The following is a 24,565-nucleotide window of genomic DNA, read 5'->3' as shown; positions in this document are numbered from 1 at the left end:
ATTAAAGATTATTATCAAGATCACTAGAAAAGTTGGACAGAATCTCGACTCAATCTCTTCCAAGCACTATTATCTTGTATAAAAAGAGAGGGAAGGAAAGAAGACAGATGTACAATTCTATATTCTTCATAAGTGCCTACTTGGCAAATAGGACCAGCTCCAATACTTGGCAAGAGTCTGCAAGGATCATAATTTTGTTGCCAGCTTTAATTTGCTGGATGCTGAAATGCTAACATGATGTGAAAAAGAGCAATGGGGACAAAAAAACACTAGCTTGAACACAGTCTTATCTCAGCAGGCTTTTCTGCAAAGCCAGAACAGCAAGGACCATCAGATTTCCAAGCTTAATTCAAGCTAATTTATTCATTTTGTATCCTCCTCGGGATCAAGGGCGGTTTGTTGCCACTCTATTTCTGCAGGCACTGAGGTGGTTGACAAGTTCTTTGTGATACTAAATCTCTGCCACAGGTGAGGGAAGAAGTGGGACAGGCAGACAGATTGTTTAGGATATCGTGTGGTCTTTCTGCTATTTGTACAAGGCTTCCATGTGCTCCTATTGTGGAGATTGGATGAGGCTGGTCTCTTTGTGTCTGCTCCATTGAGGAACTCAGTGTGTCAGGAAGCATCTGTGAAGGCAGAGTGATGGCCAATGTTTCAGGTTAAGACTGTAGGTTCTTGACTTGAGATGATGACTATCCCTCTGTTTCCACTGAGGTTGCCTGGGCTTCTGAATTACTCCAGCTTCCTATTCTCTGCTCAAACACAGAGCTAGTTGGGTTTGGGGTGCAGCATTGCAGAAAGAGTGAGAAGAGAGTTGATGTGATGACACAATGTGGTTTGACTCCATTCTGTGGATCTGTGGTGAATCAGGGCTTACATTTCATTGCTTTGCAGCTGTAGAAAGGTACTGAATTTCTGATGACCGCTCAGTTTGAAAGAGATCCCTGTAATTCCCCAGAAAGGCTATTGCAAGTCAAAGAGTCCATGTACAATAATTATCATTGATTTCTAAATGGTATTTTGGTTTTGTAAAATGATAAGTACCATGTCTGCTATATCTCTTCATGGATGGAATCCATATTGTGAGATTGGGAGGTGCTCTCACCAATGGGAACAGTTTCCCTCTGAATTAATGGACTGTATCTGTTTCCTTTCTTGAGGAAGGTCAGAATTACACCATCTCTGAGATCCCCTGGTAAACTCCCATGAGAAAGAAGTGATCATGAATTATGCCCAGAGAATGGCATGATTAGCAAATTTGCAGATGAGTGTCCAATATTGTAAATATTGAAAATGGTTGCCAAAAATTGCAGCAGGATCTTGATTGGATGGGCAGGAATGGTTGATGGAATTTAATACTGAGAAATGTAAGATGTTGCATTTTGCGAAGTCTAACATGGATGGGTAGGACCTACACAGTGAATGGAAGGGATTTGGAAAGTGTTGCAGAGCAGAGGGATCTAGGGGTACAGATACATAGTACCTTGCAAGTGGCATCACAGGGTGATCCAAAAGATTTTTGTCACATTGGCCTTCATCAGTATCTCGGATATCTGAGACATACGTTAAGGAGCAATTACAGAGTCCATTAGACATGCCCTTATAGTGAACTCCTACAAACGTGGATCGGAATAAAGTTAAACTCAATATTCCATGGTTGGTGTAGCGTTTAGTGCAAAGCCACTACAGGATCAATGATGAGGACCAGACCTGGTTCGAATCCCACGCTGTCTGTAAGGAGTTTATAAATTCTTGTTGTGTCTGCATGGGTTTTCCCAGGGGGCTCTGGTTTCCTCCCATCATTCGAAACGTACTGGGGTTAATTGGGTGTAAGTTGGCAGCATGGACTCGTGGGCCAAAATGGCCTGTTACCGTGCTGTATGCCTAAATTTAAATTTTTACTCGGAGAGTGGTATGCACCTGGAATGTATTGCCAGGGTAATGGGGGAGGCTGGTACAATTGGGACATTTAAAAGGCTCTTAGATAGGCACATGGATGTAAGAAAAATAAAGGGCTGTGGGTGTGAGGTAGGGGCAGATTGGATTGTTGTGGAATAGGTTTACAGAGGTCAGCACCACATCTTGGGCTGAAGGGCCTGTACTGTGCTGTAATGTTCAATGCTCTATCGGTGGCTTCCTGGGCAAGATATTACTCCTCTCACCTTCAGTGAGGTTAGAGGGTGGGAATACTAACTCACTAATGTTATTCTCTCAGCTTTGCACTAATGTGCATTCAGATTTCAGCATTTTGACAAATGTACTATCATTCACCTGCAATGAGGATGAAAATTAATATGCACCATTTGCCCTGAAGAAATAAAATATTGGGTAGGAGTGAGTTTAATTCAGTCTAGAATTACTGGGCTACTGATCACAAACAGTTTGCAGGTTTACTCCCAACTGAAGAGGTGAGCAGAATCTTGCAAAATGTTATTGCTTTGAAATGAATGTCGTATTTCATACCCTGAAATTACAGTTAGCTGGTTTCAGTCATTCTCTGAAAACCAGCAGAAAATGGACCATGACCAGGGCAGTGAAATGCACACTTACCCTTGGTTGCTCCACTCTAGTATCTTCGAGGGATGCCTACCCTGAAGAAATTTTCTTCCTCTCTTCAAAGGGTTCAGTGAGAGCCTTTTTCTCACTGCTCCCCCCCTTCTATCCCCACTGCTCTAGATAGTCTGTGTTCCTCTCCCTTCTCCTCTCTCCCTCACCTCATTCAGGCAGTTGCCTGATTTTGACACTCCTGAAGAAGAACTCAGGCCCAAAACCTCGACTGCTTTGAACTTCCCATGAATGCTGCATGACCTGCTCTAGACCTCAGTATCTGCAGATCTCTTGTTCACTGATATGACCAAGATTCATTAGATTTGACTATTTATGTAACTGAGGTGAAGAAGCTGATTTTTTGTTATCCACAAAAAAATTCCAAATTAAAATGTATATACAAAATTGCCGAAGAAATTCAGCAGGCCATGCAGCATCTATAGGAAGTAAATGTTCAACTACAAATTAAAATGGTTATTGTACAAAATAAACTAACATGAACTGCACATTTTATAACACATTCTTCTTTGCAACTGTAGGGATTTGGAATATCACAATATGATGTGGATGAAACAAAATCTGTTAATGTGCCAGTATGATTTCCCTACAAATATTCAATAGCAACAAATCAGTTTCAAAGAGTAGATAGTCAGAGAAACAGGCCCTTCCTCTTAACTCATCCATGCAGGAAGCAATGCATACCTAAGCTCATCTCATCTTCCTTGGGTCAACACCCCTCTACTCCTTTCCTGCTTATGTACCTGTCCACAAATTTTTCAAACAGTTATTAAACCCACCTCTGCCAGTTTGCTCCATATATCCACCACACTTTGTGTGAAAAACATGCCTTTAAATATTTACCCTCTCACCTTAAATCTGTGTCCTCCAGTCTTACATTATCCTTGAAAAAATTGACTTGGTTTCTGGATACCATTCATCAATCTCACGACCTGCAGGAAGTACCTATTTCCCAGCCTGGCATCCAGATTTTGATGCTCCTGTACCTCCTTCCTGATGGTAATAGGTCAAAAGTACTGTATTAATCCTATTTTATTCTTGCTACATCCTACTGATATCACCAGATTCTACACCTCACCTACACACGAGGGGTAATTTACAGTCACCAATTAACCTACTGACCTGCACAACTTTGAGATGTGGGAGGAAACTACAACACCTGGGGAAACACATGGGGGTTACAGGAAGAACATGCAGACTCCATACAGACAGTACTCGACGTCAGGATTGAACCGAAGTCTCTGGGACTGTGAGTCAGGACTCTACTAGCTGTGCTACTGGGCCTCTCTGAAAACATGGTTGTAAGCATACTTTGCATTTATGACCTAATAAACTTTACAAACTGCAAGTGAATTACAACCAAACCTCTTTTTCAAGAACAAAAATCTGGCTAATTCCTTTGACAATGACCAGTATCCATCTATTACCTCTTACCTGTTAACCTTTGCTCCTCCCCTTTCTCCTACCCCCACTCCCCCCACCTTTTTATTCAGGCATCTGCCTGATTTTCGATTGCTTTTTACTTCCAATGGATGCTACGTGATCTGAGTTTCTACAGCACTTTTGTTGCCGGACCCAAGCATCTGCAGATTTTCTTGTTTACATAATGTTCGAAATTTGGTCACACATTGCCATTTTTAGGGACCTAAAGACTTCAGAAACCTTCACAAGGATCACCAGGGCTGGGAATTTATCACCAAGCACACAAATAATATGAGTGCACAGTGCACTCATGAAATTGTATACAACACAGTGCACATATGAAATGATGCTACTAAATATGACACCTCATGCTTTCAGAATCTTTCTGTGAGCTTGGATTCTATGAGGGAGTGGGCATCAATAAGATCAGCCCATTACACAGGTAGATCAATTGTCCCAAAATGAGCTGCAGTAAGCCACAACCAAAATGGTGAATTTATGAACTACACTTGAATGTGGAGTGGGGAGATAAGTGTGTGCTCCTTGTCAAGTTTTTAATTTAGAGATACAGCACAGTAACAGGCCATTTCAGCCCACTAGCCAGCGCTGCCTTTCAACTGTCAAATGTGGAAGGAAACCGGAGCACCTGGAAGAAACCCATACAAACATGGGGAGAACATTCAAATTCCTTATAGACAGTGCTGGATTTGAATCTGTATCGCTGGTGCTGCAATCAACTCAAGATTCCTTTTATTGACAAGTAATAATTTGAAAATGTAATATACATGATATACTTCAATTTTTGCCTGCCATAAAGTCAAAGAGCGTTGTGCTGACCACTACACTAATTGTGTTGCCATGGTTGAAGTAATTCCTTTGGCATGAATGAATAAATCAGACATCTTAAAGTTCTTTATGAGGCTTATCACACTAGGCCATCTAAAGTTTGTTTACTGTCATCTTACAGATACACACAACCAGACCACGATGCATACACATAGAATACACAGCACACATTAATCACATATAGACATAATGATATAATTTAAAATAAATATATTGTATACAATAAAATCTCCGTAATCTGGAATTCAAGCAACCTGCAACCCCAAGCAACCAACAAAAATAAAATCAAGGAAATAAGGAAATAAATTACATTTATAATAAATAAGAAGAAATAAAAAAAATATTTAAAAGTTTAAAATGGTAAAAGTTAAATATTTTCTGAAGCATTTTCTGAAGATGGGAGCAAACATTCAGCTAGCAGAGCGCCTAGGTTGTGCCCTGCCCAGAGAAGCCTTTTGAATAAAGTTGTCTTTGAATAAAATGGTATCACCCAGGATGAAGAGCCAGTTGATGCTGCTCACTGTTGGGGAAACTCTCCCAAAGTGTCTACTTATCCCTTCCTAGTAAGTCTCTTTACCTTTTTTTGATATTAAGTATCATGAGGCTTTATCTGTAAACTTCAGGGGGGTGGGGTTAATTATGACAGTAGTTAGCTCAATACTGTTACAGCGCCAGTGACCAGGGTTAGAATTTAAATTTAAATTTTGTAAATTAGGGAATTACTTGATTAAAGTGAACTTTATATAATTAAGGATTACAATACTGGATTTTTTTCAAATTACTTTACACTTTGCACTGCCTTTTATCTTTTAAACTATTCTTAATGCAGGTGAATTAATTAGACATTGTAAGAGTGTGTCACAGGCCACTTGAAAATTCACGTATCCGGCATCCGCAATACCCATAGATGCCGGATACCGGGGATTTTACTGTATAAATATTTTGGAAAAATTTACTCGGTTACAGGATTCTGTTTATCAGTCTCACAACCTACTGGAAGAAGCCATTTCCCAGCTTGGCAGTCCTAATTTTGATGCTCCTGTACCTCCTTCATAATGGTAGTTGGTCAAAGATACTGTGTGTTCAATAGAAAGGTTCTCAATAATTATTTGAGCTTATTTAAACAATGTTCTTGGTGAATGTCATCAGTATAGGAAAGGGAGACACCGGTGACTTTTTCAGATGTTTTAGAGGCTGTGATACTAAACTTACAGACACTTTCCGTAGGGATAGAAGAGTGGGCCAGAAATTTGCAAAATACTGAAAGGGGAGGTTTTGGTGTACATTTTAGCAGAGTGGAGGTAACTTTTTGCCAGATGATTTCCCACCTGTTGCTTTTTTTTCATTGCTATGTAGATTCGATAACTAGTTCAGGCTGTTACAATTCTTCAGTTTTGTTTGGCTTTCTTATTTTTACCATGAAAATTGTAATACCTTGCATTTAGGGGCTTTTTTTTCACTTTAATATATGTTTTGCCTTAGCTTCTCTGTGACAGTTTACTGTTAGTCTCTGCATGAAGCAGCAGTAAGTCATAGCTGACCAAGCAGGAGATGTACAAATCAAAATTGAGTAAATTAGCTGGAGACATGCAGTATTAAAACACAATGTTTTCAGTCAAAAAATATCCCAGTTAAACTTCAAAGATTTCCTAATTCATATTAATAGAATAACATTTGTTCACAGAGAGGCCTTCCTGAAGTTTGCTCTTAAGGTATTTCTAAAATTTCTTACATTCAATTGAATACTTGTTTTTCTCTCCTGACCACTGAGTTTCAATATCTCTTTTACTGGGTCAGTGACTGAATGTTTAAATCTCAAAACTTTAATTTTAAATACACACAGAATATTGAATTGCTTTCACTTTTGTTATATGCTACTTATCATTTATGAATATTTGTATTTGAGTCTTTTTTTTATTGTTTGTCCTTGAATATGGCCATCACTGCCAAGGAAACATTTATCGCCCAATTCCAGCCCTGAGAGCATTAAGAGGACCACATTTTGTGGAACTAGAGTAATTTCAGGATCAGACCAATTAAAGGTGGCATGTTGTAATTAGGTTTACAGTAACTGGCAGCATTTATGTCACTTTTTTTGTGCCAGCCCATATATTATAAGATTTATTGAATTTAGTGCCATGGTAGGATTGGGTTTGAGACCTCTGAGTTGCTGCTCCAGTACCAAAATTTAAGAAGGTTTTGAAAGCAATAGAAGATTGTCTATTAAGAAGATTTATTTCCTTCAGTGGAAGAGTTGAACAGCATTTCAGGGTTATTTCCAAGTGAATTGAGGATAGCACAAAGTTGAATATAAATTATATTCTTATCCCAGTCTTGACAAACTCTTCTCTCTTTGTTTTAAAGGCAGTTAAAATACATTTCTGATCATGGAAATGAAAGCAAAAATAGAAAAGCAGAATATTATACAAATAGTGGGAGCTATTAAATGTTGGAGCTAGATTTGGGTGTGACAATAGTAATCCTGCAGATTCAGCATGTCATCAAAGAAGCAGAGTGTGTATTTACAGTTATTGCAAGGTTGGAGTACCAGAATAAGAACTGTAGAAATTGATTAATAATGACTGCTTCTCATATGCGTATCACTCATACAAACAATTTAACCTATCAACAATCATCTCTCTGTGAAATCATACTCATCAGAAATTATCCAAGGAATTTCCATGCACAATTGACAGATTCTGGTGTTAGCTGTGCACATAATGAAAATAGTGCTCTTACTTTGCACATTTCCTTCTTACTGCCATAAAATGGGGAATTGGAAGCAACCCACAACTATTGTTGGACAATACAATTAGCAGCACATCACCCTACATCATTGTTTATTTAAAACAACTCTTCCCAATCAGGTTCCTTGATTGGAAAACGTCAACACTGCTCAAATTTCTTTCAAGGTCCACAGTGTGCTTAACCAATGGGTGAGTGTACTTTCCTTCATTTAGTTTTTGAGGTACTTAATTATCGTTTCAGTTTTGAAACTACCTGCATTGTTATGGCCATCGTAGGTTATTCATCGTGGGTTGGAGGTGTCAGGAAGGGAGGCAAAGACCTCATCAGACATCACACCCAATCTGAACCCCTCAGTTTAAAATATATTTGTAGGCTCAATGTTTTCAAGGCTGCCCTCACTGGAAATATGCAACCTTCAGCCATACTCTTGTGCCTAAACATCCCTGTCTATGGAAAGATCAAGATCACCCGGATTTTCAGTTTCCTCATCACAGAACCTTTCAAAGCAGTCGCAGTAGATCTCTGCCATGCCTCCTAGTTTGCTGCTCACTGGTACATCAGACATCATCCAGGCAAGGTGTTCATTCAGTCATTTCCATTTGTTTTGATTTGAGTGAGGAACAAGTAGCACTGGGATTTCCTAGTACTCTTAGATTTTGATAAGTTTAAGCAAAGGCTCCCTTCAATAATTGAGACTTTTCCACTCACTCATCAGAGCCTTCTGACCGTGAACACCACATTCTGAGAGGCTCTAGTTTTGTGCTTTCTTCCACTGTATTCAAATATTTTATATTTACTCTGAATGGATGATAAAATCAAAAGAAACCAGAAGTATTTATTTATTGATGGGTTCTGACCCAAAACATTTACTATTCTTTTTTATCCCAATTATGTTGCTCGACCCACTGAGTTCCTCCAGCAGATTATTTGTTTGGAATTACAGTATTTGCAAATTTCCTTTACTCAGCACATAACAAATAAGGAGTACTTCTCAGTATTTTGAATCTGCCTAACATTAAAGTTTTTTTTTGTGATAAATTTTTGAGCCATTCAAACAACTTGCTGATGACACAGGCATTGCAGCTTGACTTCCCCAGTGGCTGGCTATGAAAATGCACTGGAGGGCACAGCAATCATTAAAAAAATGTTGTTGATTGCGAACTGGATGGATTTTTCCAATGTTCAACAATTGTTCTATGTACATTGTAAAAATAAATTGAGTTAGGTGGAATGAAACATCTAAAGGAAGAATCTTTGAATGTGGAGAGAAATGTGTAAGGATAACCTAGAATGGGCTTTATAATTATAACCAAAAGAGGGAAATAAATAAGACTTTTTACTTAAATGGCAAGATTAAGGGTTGATCTAATGAAAGTTAAATTTCAAAATTCATACAGCTATATATTTAAAGTGAAAAGTTCCTCCAAAGATTATCGAGAACGTGCAGAAGAATAGAAAATATTTTTAGATGCAGGGTTAATGGAATATGAATTGTTTTACCTTAAGCATTTACTGTAGCAGTTCATACAAAAGGAAATTGGATTAGAAAAGGGTTAAAAAAGGGAACAGGAAGGGAAATGGGAGTAGAGTATGCAGCACACGTTGAAAATTTGCTTTTGGTACAGGAGGTATAATATTTCTCTATATATTATAGTTTCTATGATTGTGTGAGTTTCAGATCCCAAATATTGGAAAGATCTCAGTTGGAAAGAGTTGCTGTGAACCAACTCCTTCCAACTACTTCATCCATTGTTCCTGTCCTTGCTGACGTAGTTGGGCTTCTTGTATAGTAATACAATTGTTTAAAATCATGCTCCTATATATTCACGCTTCATAGTCTTTCTAACCTGTTTCAGTAATACTAGTCAGACTCATAAAATCCCTGAGAATTTGTTCTTTCATTAACACATCCCTAAATTTCATTCTTTTGTCATTGACATCAATAGTTTTAGAGGCTTCTGTCCATACATCCTGAATTCCTTCCATGAACTTCCCTATTTCTTATTAAATAGCTCTTCAAAAATTATCTATATGTCTCCATTTTTAACTGGTCTTAACTATTTCATAAAGCCTGGCTAAATCACTGCTGTCAAGCATCTTTTAGTAATGAAAATGTCATATACAATGTAGATATGATGCAAAATTCTTTACTACTGCACCTGAACAGGTTCTTCGCAAATAAAACATTCAACTACAATAATGTACATTTGTAACGAGCCCAGAGGACCCCAAAACCCAGCAGCAAAAGATATTCATCAAGACTTAAACAAAAGTTGCCTTTGATTATCTTTAAACATGAAAACAGAATCACACTTTAACTTATCACGATTGACTTAACTAACTTAACTTAACCCCATTCTAATTCTAAGCGCACGTGTATGTAATGTGTGTGTGTAAGTTCAGAAAAGTTTTTTGGTTCACAGTCCAATCTCACTTTTCATTCCTCCAAGTTCACTGGTTGAAGGCAATTCTTATACTGTGCACAGAATTTAACATGCTCAGGAAGGTTCTTGTCGGTTTTCAGAGAGAGATTTGTTGTTCCAGGACATCCACAACTGATTTATTGCCATCAGCCACTTTAGTGTCTTGCTGACAAAACTTGCCCCTTCAGGGTTCTCCAGATATAACCTCTTTCTTTCAGGCCATCACAGATTTTCTTCTTGTTTCTCTTATTCCAAGTGAAACATTAGACAGCCAGTCCTCTCCTCTTGCATGAACCACAAGGGCTTTGACCAGGCCGAACCAAGAACTCACAACCCGTTTTCCAAATGGAGCTTTCCACAAGCTTGCCAGCTTGTCCTGTTCCAGTCCCAGTTGCTATTTCTGTCTGTAACACCGTAGAAGTGATCTCTGTCTGTCTGTATCTCTCACTCTAGGCACTTTCAGGTGGCCAATTGCTCCTCTTGTAAAGGTGCATGTTTTGGCAAAATGCGGCTGTGGGAAGGCCACGTGAATGTGCAGGAGGCGCCTGCAAGGCGAGCTTGATAACCCTCCTCCGAGAGGGATAATCCCCCCAGCACAGTGGCTTCCCCAGCCATCTGACTGCAGCTGCCTAAAAGTCAGTTGGCCAGCGCCTGACAGCTCCTCTCCCAGTCCCCACACTGTCAGGCAGCTGGCGCGGGCTGTCCCCACACTGTGGGGACTGATTTTGGGAGTGGAGAGAAGGGGGCTGGAGCGGCCGGCGGGGGAGAAGGTAAAATTATTCATAATTAGCATAGTGCAACAAAAAAAGTGGCATTACAATAATGCAGATAGTCCTTTTTATGGTGTTGGAGTAGTCTATGAATAGTGCAATAAGGGGAGATTCAAATCCTGATAGCTGTTGGGAATAAAAATGTTCCTGAACCTGGAGGTGCTGGTTTTAAGACTTCATTATCTTCTACCTGAAGATAGCAGTGAGAAGAGGTTATGACAGAGTGATGAGGGGCTTTTAAGATGCTGGCTACTTTCTTGAGCCAGCATCTCACAAAGATGTCTTCAATGGATGGGAAGTCGAAGCTTGTGATGGCTATGTTTACTATATTCTGCAGCCTTCTGCGTTTCTGCGCATTCAAATTCCAAAATAAGGCTATGACGTAACCAGTCAGTATACTTTCCACTGTGGACCTGCAGATGTTTGACAGAGTATTTGACAAAATGCCAAATCTCCTTAGATTTCTTAGAAAGTAGCTGCATTGCTGAGCCTTCTTCTCAGATGCCTCGATGAGCTGACTACGTCAACAAGTACATTGAGGATGTTACCGAGATCAAATGCTTCACAACCAGGGCTAACCAGAAACCATGGTTGGATGAAACCAAGGCATTTCTCAGAGCTCGTGATGCTGCCTTCAGGATAGAAGGCAAGATGGCACTAAGATCAGCCAGGGCTGAATTCTCCTATGCAATCCAGATGGCTTAGCATGGGATGTACATAAGATCCATAGACTGCTATGCAACATGGGCAATTCAAGGAACATGTGGCAAGGGATCAAAACTATAACAGACCACGAGATAACCTTGCAAGTCAAAGACAATGACATCTCCCATCTAGACAGACTGGACATCTTTTATGCATGGTTCATCAAGAAGAATAGGCTAAGTCTAAGAAAGCTCCATGGCCCCTGATGAACAGGGCCTCGACATATCCCTATCCTATGCAAAATGAACCCACACAAGACAGCAGGACCAGGAAACATACCTGGTCGGTATTGAAAGACCAAACAGACAAATGATGGAAGTCCTTCAGGAAATCTTCAAAACGTCACTGAGGCACTCCATCATCTCCGTGGGTTTTAAGAGAGCAACCATCAACCCAGTACCAAAGAATGTGACAATAACAGGCCTCAATGACTATAACCCAGTGACAGTCACCTCCACCATTATAAAATGCTTTTGAGTGTCTGGTTATTGAAAGCATCAAAGCACACCTCTCCAAGATACTGGACCCATTTTAATTCACCTACAGACAGACCTGTTCCACTGATGTCCTGCTCCACCTGGAAAATGACACCTTATATACCAGGCTGCTATTCATCAACTTCAGCTCAATGTTTAATGCTCTCATTCCCAAGAAGCTGTCCTCGCTGGGACTCAACACCCCTCTCCGTAAATTGATTCTGGACTTCCTCGCAGAAATATCATAGTCTGTCTGGGTTGGCAGCAGAATGTTGAGTACCATCACATGCTGAGCACTGGAATACCTCAAGGTCCTGTTCATGGTAGTGACCCATGACTGCAATGCCAGATATAGCTCCAACAGAGTCATCAAGTTTGCAGATGACATGACAGTAGTTGGCTTAATCAGCAACAATGACAAGTTGCAATCCAGAGAAGAGGTGGAAAATTTCATGAAATGGTGTAAGAATAGCAACCTGAGTTTCAACATGGAAAAGACAAAGGAGATAATTGTGGTCTTCAGAAGGACCAGGGTTAACCACCCTCCACTACACATTAATAGCTTGGTAGTGGAGAGTAGAGAGCTCCAAGTTCCTCAGAGACCACCAGTAGTGACCTATTCTGGACACAAAATAACTCACTTATCAGGAAAACACCACAGTGACTCCACTTCCTGAGAAGATTGAGACGGGCAAAGCTACCAGCTACTATCTTGTCAATTTTCTACAGGAAGTCTTTTGAGAGCATCCTGGCCAACTGCATCACACTGTGGTATGGTATCAATCTACAGGACTATAAGAGAGGATCACTGGGGTCTCCCTTCCCTCATCGATGTGATCTACCAGGATCATTGTATCATTGTTTGAACCGTTCAGGACCCCTATCACCCTGCACACAGCACCTTTCAACTACTCCCATTGGGAAAGCGATACAGGAGTATCAAAGCCAGAATCACCAGGCTGAGAAACAGCTTCTTTCCATGGGCAGTGAGACTGCTGAACAACTGATCAACTGCTCATACAAATCCTCCGAAACTCTACTATTTATTAACAATATTTATTTTTGTTAATCTATATATGTATTGTATATGTTTTGTTTGTATGTGTGTTATGTCCATATGTACGTTTGCATGGTTTTGGACCAAGTACTGAAGAATCCAACTGTACTTGTACAATCAGTCGACAATAAACTTGAACTTGGCTCCAGGAGAAGTCACCTAAAATACAGACTCCATGGAACTTAAAGGTACTATCCATCTCCACCTTTATTCTATCAATATAGACAGGTTGTGGTCCCTCTGCCTCTTCTTCCTAAAATCAACAATCAGTTCCTTGGTGTTGATGTTGAGAGCAAGATTGTTCTTCTGGCACCACCCATTCAGGTTATAGATCTCCATCCTGTATTTTGACTCATCATTTCTGATTACTCAGCCAGCAATGGTGGTGTCTTCTGTGATTGTACAGATCGCACTGGAGCCAAACTTGGCTATGCTGTCATGAGTGTACATGGAATAGAGCAGGGGACTACATATGTAACCTTTGGGCACCCCTTTGGTGATGATCTTTGAGGTAAAGTTACTGCTCCACACTGATTGGGGTCTGTTGGAGAGGAAGTCAGGGATCCAGTTGTGGGGGAATGAACGAGTCCCAGATCTGAGTCTGATCAGCATGATAGTGTTGAACACCAGGCTGCAGTAAATGAACAGCCTGAAGTGGATGTTCCTGTGGTCCAGGTGACCTAGGACAGAGTGGTGGGCCGACAACAAGGCTTGGAGCCATTAACCTTTTGTAATGATAGGTCAGTTGAGGAAGGTTCAGGTTCTCCTGAGAAAGGAGTTGATCTGCTCCATAACTAATCTCTCAAAGCACTTCGTCTCAGTTGATGTTGGTGCCACCAGGCAATAGACATTGAGGCCGATCACCTTGCTCTTCACGAGCACTGGGATGATGAAGCCATCATAAAAGGCATTGATTTTGCCTAGATGAGACGGATCACAATTGATGACACTGTCTTGTTTTGCTTTATAGGATGTGTGGTGTTCAATCCCTGCCAGAGATGCCAAGTATCAATCCGAAACTTCAGGTTGCCTTTTTCAGTTGGTAATGGCCTTCTGGTGGTTGCACCTGGTCTTTCTGTATGTCTCTGAATCTCCTGATTGGAACACCAGAAATCTGGTGTTCAACAGGAGTATCTTTGATGCGTGTGGCACAATGAAGATGATACAAATGGAATTGCTATGAAGTGATGTCTCTGGATAAGGGTTAGCCCATACACTGTAGTGATATGGCTGCAAACTGCTATTGTTTGGTTCACAGATGAGAATGACTTTTGTTTGAGGTACTGGAGGATAATGTGTGTAGTCCAGCAGGATTCAGCACATTCAAGAAACAACAAAGAAAATCCACAAACAAAAAAATTAAAACTAGAAGAAAGGCACTTGACTACACAGCCTGAATGGTATCACCATGTATGTTTCATAATGAAAGGTAAGATAATACTGCAGTGTGAGAGCTTATGATGCTTGCATTTAAACCAGCAATAGGGGTTAAGGGTCATTGTGTTTTGTCTTTAGAATTAAGATGGCTGTCCTCAGCTTTACAGTGTGCTCTTAATTCTGGAGACACATCTTAATAACCTCTAAATAATTCCAACAAAAGACCCATGTCAGAGGAGTCAGCAGGCCCTTAGGTGTTTCAACTGTAGTGTTTTCATCTGCCTTTATTGCTCAATTCCTCTCCTGAATTAAGGCAATAACCTGTGATAAATTATTCAGAGACTGCTACAGGGATCAAAGCAAAATTATTCCATTAAAGTGCTGTTCGTAACATTTGGTGCTTAGTGCAAAAAAGGCTTTAAATGAATAAATGCAGAAAATCAAGGATTTCAATTATTAAATATCACTGTGCTTTATAGATTAAATTGGGAGAAGATGTTGCTATTTGCAAGCAGAGAAGATTGCTAGTAAGAGCTTCACTTTGTCAGTCACAAAACTTTTTAAGTTTTAAGCACAATGTGCCCCAAATTACATCATTCATTCGTTTACATGGTGAATTCAAACATACAAGGAAAATTTTGAAAATTATTCATCTTTAAAATTTTTAGCTTTAAAGTTGTCCTTAAGAAAATGGAAGTTTATGAAGCCTTCTACATTTATATCAGTTTTAAATTCTGAGCCATTATTGGCATTTTTGATATAAATAATGACATTATTCATCACTACTGTGGTATAAGCTAGCAGTAACACACAAAGCATACTAGTTTTACCAAAATTAATTAATACAGGGTGCTAACTATTGAACCTGCAATCCATAGGTATGATGCTTGTAATGACATACAGAAATTTTATGCCCAGTGCTGGCACCGACATATTTAGACTGTGTAGGGGATGCCAGTTGGCATATTTGTTTCTGGGGTGGTTGGATGTAGTTTCAACAGCTCACACTTCAAAATGTTCAACTGCTAATTATGGTGTTGTCCAGTGGCTCTTGGTAATACCCAGCTGCCATCTCATCTGCCAGCAAGGACTAGGAGGTGGATGGCACTCTACACCAATGGCTTGGAGGGGGAGGCTGCTTCTTTCTCTCTTACACCTGAGCAGGTGGGACCTGCTCAGTATGAATGAATCCCAGAAATCTCAACAGACAGGCCACCAAGCTTATCCTTTGGCCAGTCTTTGACTTCCATAGCCCCTGACCCAGGCCCATGCATGCTGAACATTCTGTATGCTTCCTCTTTCTCGTGCTACAGCTGTTGTCTTCTGAGACACCTCTCAATTTCCTTTGCAGACCAATCAGTCAGTGTGGGAGATTGAGTAATATACAAACAGTGGCTAGTTTTGGCCATTTCATAACAAAGTATAGGCAAATATATTCAACTATAGCAGATGAAAACAATGGACTCATGAAAAGATATCCAAATCTATTGGTTTTAGCATATAGAATTGACTCTGTCACATCTAAATGGCAAAAATAGTGTTTGTTGGTGATAGCATAACTATGGATATTTTATTTGCTGTACTTTATCTTATTAAAGTATTAAATCAGAAAATATAAATCATAAGCTATCTCGATCTATGGTGTTGGCTACATCTTAACTAAACTAAACCTCAGGATCTTCGTGATGCCACCATCATCACCCTGTACAAAAACAAAGGCGAGAAATCAGACTGCTCAAACTACAGGGGAATCACGTTGCTCTCCATTGCAGGCAAAATATTCGCTAGGATTCTACTAAATAGAATAATACCTAGTGTCGCCGAGAATATTCTCCCAGAATCACAGTGCGGCTTTCGCGCAAACAGAGGAACTACTGACATGGTCTTTGCCCTCAGACAGCTCCAAGAAAAGTGCAGAGAACAAAACAAAGGACTCTACATCACCTTTGTTGACCTCACCAAAGCCTTCGACACCGTGAGCAGGAAAGGGCTTTGGCAAATACTAGAGCGCATCGGATGTCCCCCAAAGTTCCTCAACATGATTATCCAACTGCATGAAAACCAACAAGGTCGGGTCAGATACAGCAATGAGCTCTCTGAACCCTTCTCCATTAACAATGGCGTGAAGCAAGGCTGTGTTCTCGCACCAACCCTCTTTTCAATCTTCTTCAGCATGATGCTGAACCAAGCCATGAAAGACCCCAACAATGAAGATGCTGTTTACATCCGGTACCGCACGGATGGCAGTCACTTCAATCTGTGGCGCCTGCAAGCTCACACCAAGACACAAGAGAAACTTGTCCGTGAACTACTCTTTGCAGACGATGCCGCTTTAGTTGCCCATTCAGAGCCAGCTCTTCAGCGCTTGACGTCCTGCTTTGTGGAAACTGCCAAAATGTTTGGCCTGGAAGTCAGCCTGAAGAAAACTGAGGTCCTCCATCAGCCAGCTCCCCACCATGACTACCAGCCCCCCCACATCTCCATCGGGCACACAAAACTCAAAACGGTCAACCAGTTTACCTATCTCGGCTGCACCATTTCATCGGATGCAAGGATCGACAATGAGATAGACAACAGACTCGCCAAGGCAAACAGCGCCTTTGGAAGACTACACAAAAGAGTCTGGAAAAACAACCAACTGAAAAACCTCACAAAGATAAGCGTATACAGAGCCGTTGTCATACCCACACTCCTGTTCGGCTCCGAATCATGGGTCCTCTACCGGCACCACCTACGGCTCCTAGAACGCTTCCACCAGCGTTGTCTCCGCTCCATCCTCAACATCCATTGGAGCGCTTTCATCCCTAACGTCGAAGTACTCGAGATGGCAGAGGTCGACAGCATCGAGTCCACGCTGCTGAAGATCCAGCTGCGCTGGATGGGTCACGTCTCCAGAATGGAGGACCATCGCCTTCCCAAGATCGTGTTATATGGCGAGCTCTCCACTGGCCACCGTGACAGAGGTGCACCAAAGAAAAGGTACAAGGACTGCCTAAAGAAATCTCTTGGTGCCTGCCACATTGACCACCGCCAGTGGGCTGATATCGCCTCAAACCGTGCATCTTGGCGCCTCACAGTTTGGCGGGCAGCAACCTCCTTTGAAGAAGACCACAGAGCCCACCTCACTGACAAAAGGCAAAGGAGGAAAAACCCAACACCCAACCCCAACCAACCAATTTTCCCCTGCAACCGCTGCAACCGTGTCTGCCTGTCCCGCATCGGACTTGTCAGCCGCAAACGAGCCTGCAGCTGACGTGGACTTTTTACCCCCTCCATAAATCTTCGTCCGCGAAGCCAAGCCAAAGAAAAAAAGAAAAAAAGAACTAAACTATAAGGTGTGGGTTATAATACACCTAAACCATTGTGTTCATCAAGCCAATACTATATCAAACACTAAATATAGTCCTTGCTGTCTCTTGTGCTATGTTTATATAGGAACACCAACAGAATATCCGACAATTACAGTGCAGACAGAGCAAGATATATTGTTCTTCACACTATCTAAACTGTATCCATTGAACATACTAAAACAGACCCACAGTGAACATGTCCAAATTATATAGATGGTGTCTCTTATACCATGTCAATCAAGATGCACTGTGAATATCACAATCAAATGACATACTAGTGCTGAAGGTCTATCCGTGCAGCCCGTCACATATGGTACAAATAAAAATGACGGTGCTGGTGTACTGGTAGTGCTGCTGCAGGTGCCGACTCGGGGACAGCGGACACATAGCACTTCCCCCATGGGGTCTTCCCACTCAGTCCAACTGATGACAGCTCCCTGCAGGATTTCAACGGCCTGTTAATGGAGCTGACGTCGTTCTATTTAAAATCCTGTGACTGTGGGGTCTGGGACCAAGATGGCAACACTTGTGTTTGACAGTAGCTTCGAAGGGGTTGCAGGCTCTGGGGGAGCAGCAGACTAGCGCAGGGCACCAGAAACAGAGAGAACACCCCCTCCTCCCCACCCCCATTAAGGAGAACCAGAGGAGATGACCCTAAGGATGATGACCTTAGTGTCATGGTGGCGGAGCTTTTTATTTTTTTTAAACAGATATACAGCACGGTGACAAGCCATTTTGGCCCATGAGTCCAAGCTGCCCAATTTTCACCCAGTACATTTTGAATGGTGGGAGGAAACCAGAGACCCTGGAGAAAACCCACACGAGAGATTTTGAGGCTGAAGGACATACCCAAATGGTGAGTTGTTGTTGACTTGTGGGTGAGGAACCCACACAAGCTGCTGGCGACTTGAGTTCAAAGGACACACACCAGGGTACAGGCTGCTGGAGACTGGCTCATGAGAAACAGGCGACAGAACCAGGAGGTGAGAGGATGCTGAGGGCAAAAGGTCATGGGAGCTGAAGGCTTCCTCATTGGGTCAGAGGCTTAGACCTGGGCTTGCGTTGCTGATGGTTTGAACTGAAGTGGAAGTTGTGTGGCCACGGAGGCTGCAGGAGAACTGGGGGCAAATCCACAGACACTTGGTGACTCTGAGTGGGACTCTCTTTTGCGTCTCTTTCTTCGCCTGTAAGGGGTACCAGGCAATGGTAATGCTAATGGTGAACCTTTTTCTGCTTTCTGGGAGATTAAAGGCTATTTCTGTCTTATTACATGACAATAAATAGTATCTGATCTGAAGATGGAGAGTACTTCCAATAAAGACCAGAGCCAGCCAGCAGACCCACTGTTCAAGAAGCATTCAATGGTTTTGGTGTTAACCACTTTTTTGAATCAAAAGACAAATAATATGCAGAAAGAATAAAAGTTTTTAATTTAAAGATAAAGCAAGGTAACAGGCCCTTCTGGCCCCTGAGCTCATGCAGCCCAAATACACCCGTGTGACCAATTCTCCAACTAACCCCATACTTCTTCAGAACATGGGAGGAAACTGATGAACCCCAAAAAAAACTACACAGTCAAGGGGAGAATGTACAAACTCCTTACAGGCAATAAATAGCATTGCATTAACTGCCGCACTAACTGTGCCACACTGATTGGGGAAAATGATGGGGACGAAGTATCTAAGAATATCTGCAATAACTGTATTGTAGTTTCTACATCACCATTAGGCTTTAGCAGGGCTGTATCTTGTTACTTCTTATTTAACTTTGACTCATGAAAGAAGCTAAAATCAGCAACAGGACAGAATCAGATGGATCCTAATTTCCTGTCTGGAGGAACTGGACCATGTTGATCAACATTATTCCCTCCTCTCAACTTGTCAGAAAGATATGCAAAAGAAAGGCTTCCACTGACAGGAAGCAATAGCAACCAAACCTGACCAAAACCAATCAGCAAACAGATGTCAACACTGACACCATCAAGGACAGGATGATTTGTACAGAAAACTAAGCGGGAATTAAGACAAAGCTGAAAAACTTCAATGGTAACACCCTCAGCAGCTTACTTCATGGCTCAGGCTGCTGGAAGGTTACACCATAAATCCCTGCAAGTCAGAGATCTAATAAACCAAGATCCTCAGAAATGCTTTTGGTCTAGAAAAATCTCAAGCTGTCAGGTGGCTCAAAGAGCAAAATTATTCAAAGAAAGAGACAAAAATCATTTGGGCATTGCATCCAAAGCCAGCAGGCAGAAGGCCACAAGAGGCCATATATCAGATGGGAAGGAGTCACCTCATGGAACTAGGGTGAAGAGGAGTAAAAGAAGCTGTGCAACAGCTGACATACTTCAGAGCATCAGCACTTCCCTCTTGGTCTTTTGTGCTATTAGAGGCAAGAATGCACAATGACGACTGCATTTTTTAATACTCCCTTGGATTAAATGAATTTTACAGGATGGAAATCCCAACTTTTCCATTCAGTTTACCCAAGCTGTTCCCATTTGCCTGCTTTCAGCCCATATCCTGCTAAACCTTTCCTATCTGTGTATCTGACCAAAAGTCTTTTAAACATTACAATTTTACCCACCTCTAAATCATAATCCCTAAATTGAAAAACACAAGTTGATCACAGATCTTTGCTGATGCAAGAGACAACTCAGACTCCTTTCAGATATTTGCTTCGTAGCAGGAGGCATGTCTCGCCACTATGCAGGCACAACATAATCTACTGGAAGTTAGGCTGGAGTTACTACCACCTTCCCTCGATCCACAGGGATCATTGGCAACATAATCATCTGTGCCGACTGAACTCTCAATGGTCATAACAAAAAGCGACCACATACTCTTTACAACTACGAACAAGTACCAAACGGAGTGATGGCGAGAATATTTTCCAAGAAAACAGCGTGAAATTTCCCAATAACGTGCATGCTTTCATGAATTAAGGGTTTCAAGTGCCGAAGCTGTGGTCTTACAGTGAATGCAATTCAATCAGTCAATTGGAAGGTACGATTTTGAATTGCAGATCTGTTATTAATCCATCTTGTTACACACATATATACAATTAGGAACGTCGATCTGAAGATTAAACACCGCTGTAGAATGGAGGCAGGAAACTGGCCTCAATTTGTTAATTGATGTGGTAATTACAAAGAGTATGTGGCTTGCTCTTTGCTGCGCCACTAGATGGTGCACGAAGCCTGGCACCTCTGAACACAAGGAAGGAAGAAAAGTAGCAGACCCAGTCATTTGCAATCTGAGAGGATGGATCAGTTCCCCTTCACTTCTCCAACACCGCCACCCCCCCCACCCACACCATTAGCAGCAAGCCCAGTTCATTTTCAGAAGCTCTAATTGTAGCCACTGTGAAGGAAGAACTGTTGTATACCTGCACAAATCAGATTCAGAGGACACAAGAAGAGTGCCAGAGCATATATGTGGCAGATGACAACAAAATGATCATGCAGTTTTTGAGGTCAGGCTAATTGGGTTACATAAACATGGAAAGCCAGTTCAGAGGTACAGACTAAAAATGGTTAAAGGCATGCACACATTTGTACATTGAACCTCACTCACAGTGCTGGATTTGATTACTTGCATTTCAATGCTACAACCTTCCAGATAAACCACTTAAAGTCAGTCAGTGGAGAAAAAGTGAAAGGTCAATAATTCTGATGTATTTTACATTTTACTCAGTTGACACAATACAATCCCTGAACAATCTTAACTTTTTATTTACAAATAGGTCGTAAATTTCATAAGTGTATTGACGGTGACATTTGTAACATGGCTGACAGCTTCTCGTTATGGCTTCAATCCATTCCCATATGCTTGTATTTTTTGCAAAAGTGAAGACACCATGATTCTTTACAAAATTACCCGAGCAGAGAGCACTTATCAAACAGATGGTGCTTATAGTGGAATAAGCAGAGGTCTGTCACCATGAATGCAGCCAGTCTGCATATTTAATCACTGCAGAACCTTGTCTACCTGCAGCTGCCAACTGGTAATCCAATTTTTCTGATAAATGTGGCAAGAGACATGAACTGCAATAAAGAGCATCTAACTCCATTTTCCTGCAGGGTATCTTTTGATGAACATTTAGGATGGAAGCTGTAGTTAGTAGAGAGAGAGAGAGAGAGAGAGAGAAAGAGAAAGAAAGAAGAGGGAGGGATGGAGAGAGTAGGGGTAAGGGAGGGAGTGTGTAGAGAGGAAGGGAGGAAGGGAGAAAGGGAGGGAAGGAAAGAAAAAGAGAGAATGAAGAGAGAGATAGGGAGAGAAAGTGAGGGGAGAGAGATGGAAAGAGGGAAAGGAGAGGAGTGAGTTTTGCTGAGTAGCTTAGCTGTGTGACAGCTGCATGGATGCACAAAACACTCTTCTCAGTTTACTCACTTAATTCTGCAACAATCATTATGTTGCTATTGATCTCAGAAGCTGATGCCGATATAGCAATACTTCAGGTGGAGCTGAGCTAAGATGGTTATCATGTATCAACGTTGATTCAAAGACAGATAATCTCTTCTTTTAATCACTTGTGATTAAAATATACAGTTATGTCTGAATACTACAGTCAACAACCGGTGACAACTAGTGAAGCTTCACTATTTACCCATGCTGTCTTGATATTTTTGAACAAAAGATCAGATTGGTACTTCAAAATGTGAAAATCATAAAAATTAAAAATGGTAAAAAATTGAAAAAGAAATGGAATGCAAGATAAAACGGTTAGTTTTAGGCTAAAGATCCTTTGTTACTGCAATCTTGAGCAAATAATGAGCAGCTGGAGCAACTCAATAGGTCAGGTAGCATCTGAGGAGAGCAATGTTCAGTCAACATTTATCAAGACACAAACAAAGTGACTGGCTTAGAGGTGCACTAGATAACAAAGAATGGAGGCTACAAAGTTCACAGAGGCCAAATAACTGAAGCAAATGAGTTGTGATGTCCTGGACCATTGACAAATGACTAGGGAGGCTGTGTTAGCAGGCTGGAAACGGATTAAGATGGACAAATATCCAGGGTTTAACCAAGTGAATCCTTGCACCATTGGGATTTTTTATTGCTGCACTGCATTTGTGCCCCACATTCAGCAGATAAAAGAATAGTGGAAAAAAAAGAGAATTTATTTTTCTCAAGGAATATGTGAAATGGGTAGTGCACTGGAGGTCAATGTATACTCTATGTGGGAATCCACCTTTGCAGAAGAATCCGTTTTACATCAGAACAATTTGATGTAATGGAACAAATCCTGAGTATTTAACACATGCAGTGGGGTTTCTTCCACTGTTCCACTATAGCAGAGCAAGCAAGGAAAGTCTGATACATCTCATGTCAGGTGCTATGGTAGTTGGCAGTACAGTGAGGTCAATTGGTAATGGAAGGTCAGAGGATCAAGTTATTGGAACTGAGGCAAGTGGGACAGGATCCCAAAGCCTGATGATGTGCATCCTTGCGCCTAGGCCCTTGCTGAGATATTTGCTTTATCTTTGGCCTTGGGTGAAGTGCCAGATGAATAGTTGGCTAATGTTGTACCATCATTTAAAAAGGGAAGCAAGGACAAGGCAAGGAACTGCAGGCTGTGAGGCTGTTGTCAGGAGTGAGAAAAATACTGGATGGCATTCTAAGGGATGAAATCTCCCAGCATGTGGATAGGCACTGACTGATTGGAGGTGGTCAGTGATGTTGTGAATGGGAGATTGTCTCTCACAAATCTGATAAAGTATTTTGAAGAACTGACCAAAGAGATTGATGAGGACAGGGTAGTGGATGTATCTATAGGACTTTAGCAAGGTCTTTGACAAGATCTCACATGGCAGGTTGCTTTGGTAGTTTAGATCACATAGGATCCATGGAGAGCTTGGCAATTAGATTCAAAACTGGTTGAGTCAATAAAGTCAGAGGTTAGTAGTGATTAGTTTTTCTGATTGGAATTTTATGACTAGAGGGTGTGACATCTTCAGTTTTTGTTATCTATATTAACAAGTTGGATGATTATGCCATTAAGATGATGACCACGTTAGCAGATGACACCAAAGTTGGTGCCCTAGTGGACATGAGGGAGGAAAACTAAGCTTGTAAAATGATTTTGATCTGTCAAAGCATGGAAAATAGAATTTAAATTTAACAAGCATGAGGTGTTGCACTTTGCTAAGTCAAACCAGAGTCAACATTTATGATGAATGACAGGGCCTTGAGAGTATTATAGAGGAGAGATCTACAGATACAGGTGCATAGTTGTCTGAAGGTGGTGTCTCAGGTGGACACGGTGGTGAAGAAGACATTTGGCATGCTGAATTTCATTGGGTTTGCTACTGAGTGCAAATGTTAAGACTTGATGATATATCTTTAAAAACATTGGTGAGACCACTCTTGGAATACTGTGTGCAGTTTTGGTTGTTCATCTGTAGGAAGGATGTCAAGTTGAAAGGGATGCAGATGAGATATTTCAGAATGTTTCTGAGACTGGAGGGCTTGAGTCATAGGGAGTGGTTGGGTTGACTGGATCTTGATTTCTTGGACTTTTAGGATGTTGTGTGGCCACCTTACAGATGTGTTCAAAATCTTGGGGAGCATAGATAAAGAAGCTCTGTCTTTTCTCCAGGGCAGATTATTCTAAAGGGCAGAAGTTTAAAGTGAAAGGGAAGAGATTTAGGATGGACCTAAGGCACAACTGTGCATCAGTTGTTCCTTTTATTCAGCAGAAAACTTTGTCACGGTCTAACTGGCATGTGTGTTTTCTGACATTGGGCAACTGCATCAGGAGATTGTTGATTAGACCTGAAAGACATTATTTGTGCAGAAGATCACATCAGCTGATGTGGGACCTG

At 41.2% G+C, this 24,565-nt stretch overlaps 1 protein-coding gene across 2 annotated transcripts in view; it reads right to left on the bottom strand.

Moving 5' to 3' along the window:
- LOC138743479 (ran-binding protein 17-like) overlaps positions 1-24,565 on the bottom strand; it is a 726,783-nt gene that overhangs the window by 191,129 nt on the left and 511,089 nt on the right. The gene's annotated exons all lie outside the window — the stretch shown is intronic.

The sequence above is a fragment of the Narcine bancroftii genome, chromosome 9, assembly GCF_036971445.1.
Source record: "Narcine bancroftii isolate sNarBan1 chromosome 9, sNarBan1.hap1, whole genome shotgun sequence".
Classification (NCBI taxonomy): Eukaryota; Metazoa; Chordata; class Chondrichthyes; order Torpediniformes; family Narcinidae; genus Narcine; species Narcine bancroftii.
Note: the sequence above shows the minus strand (reverse complement) of the source record. Positions and strands in the feature narration are given on the sequence as shown.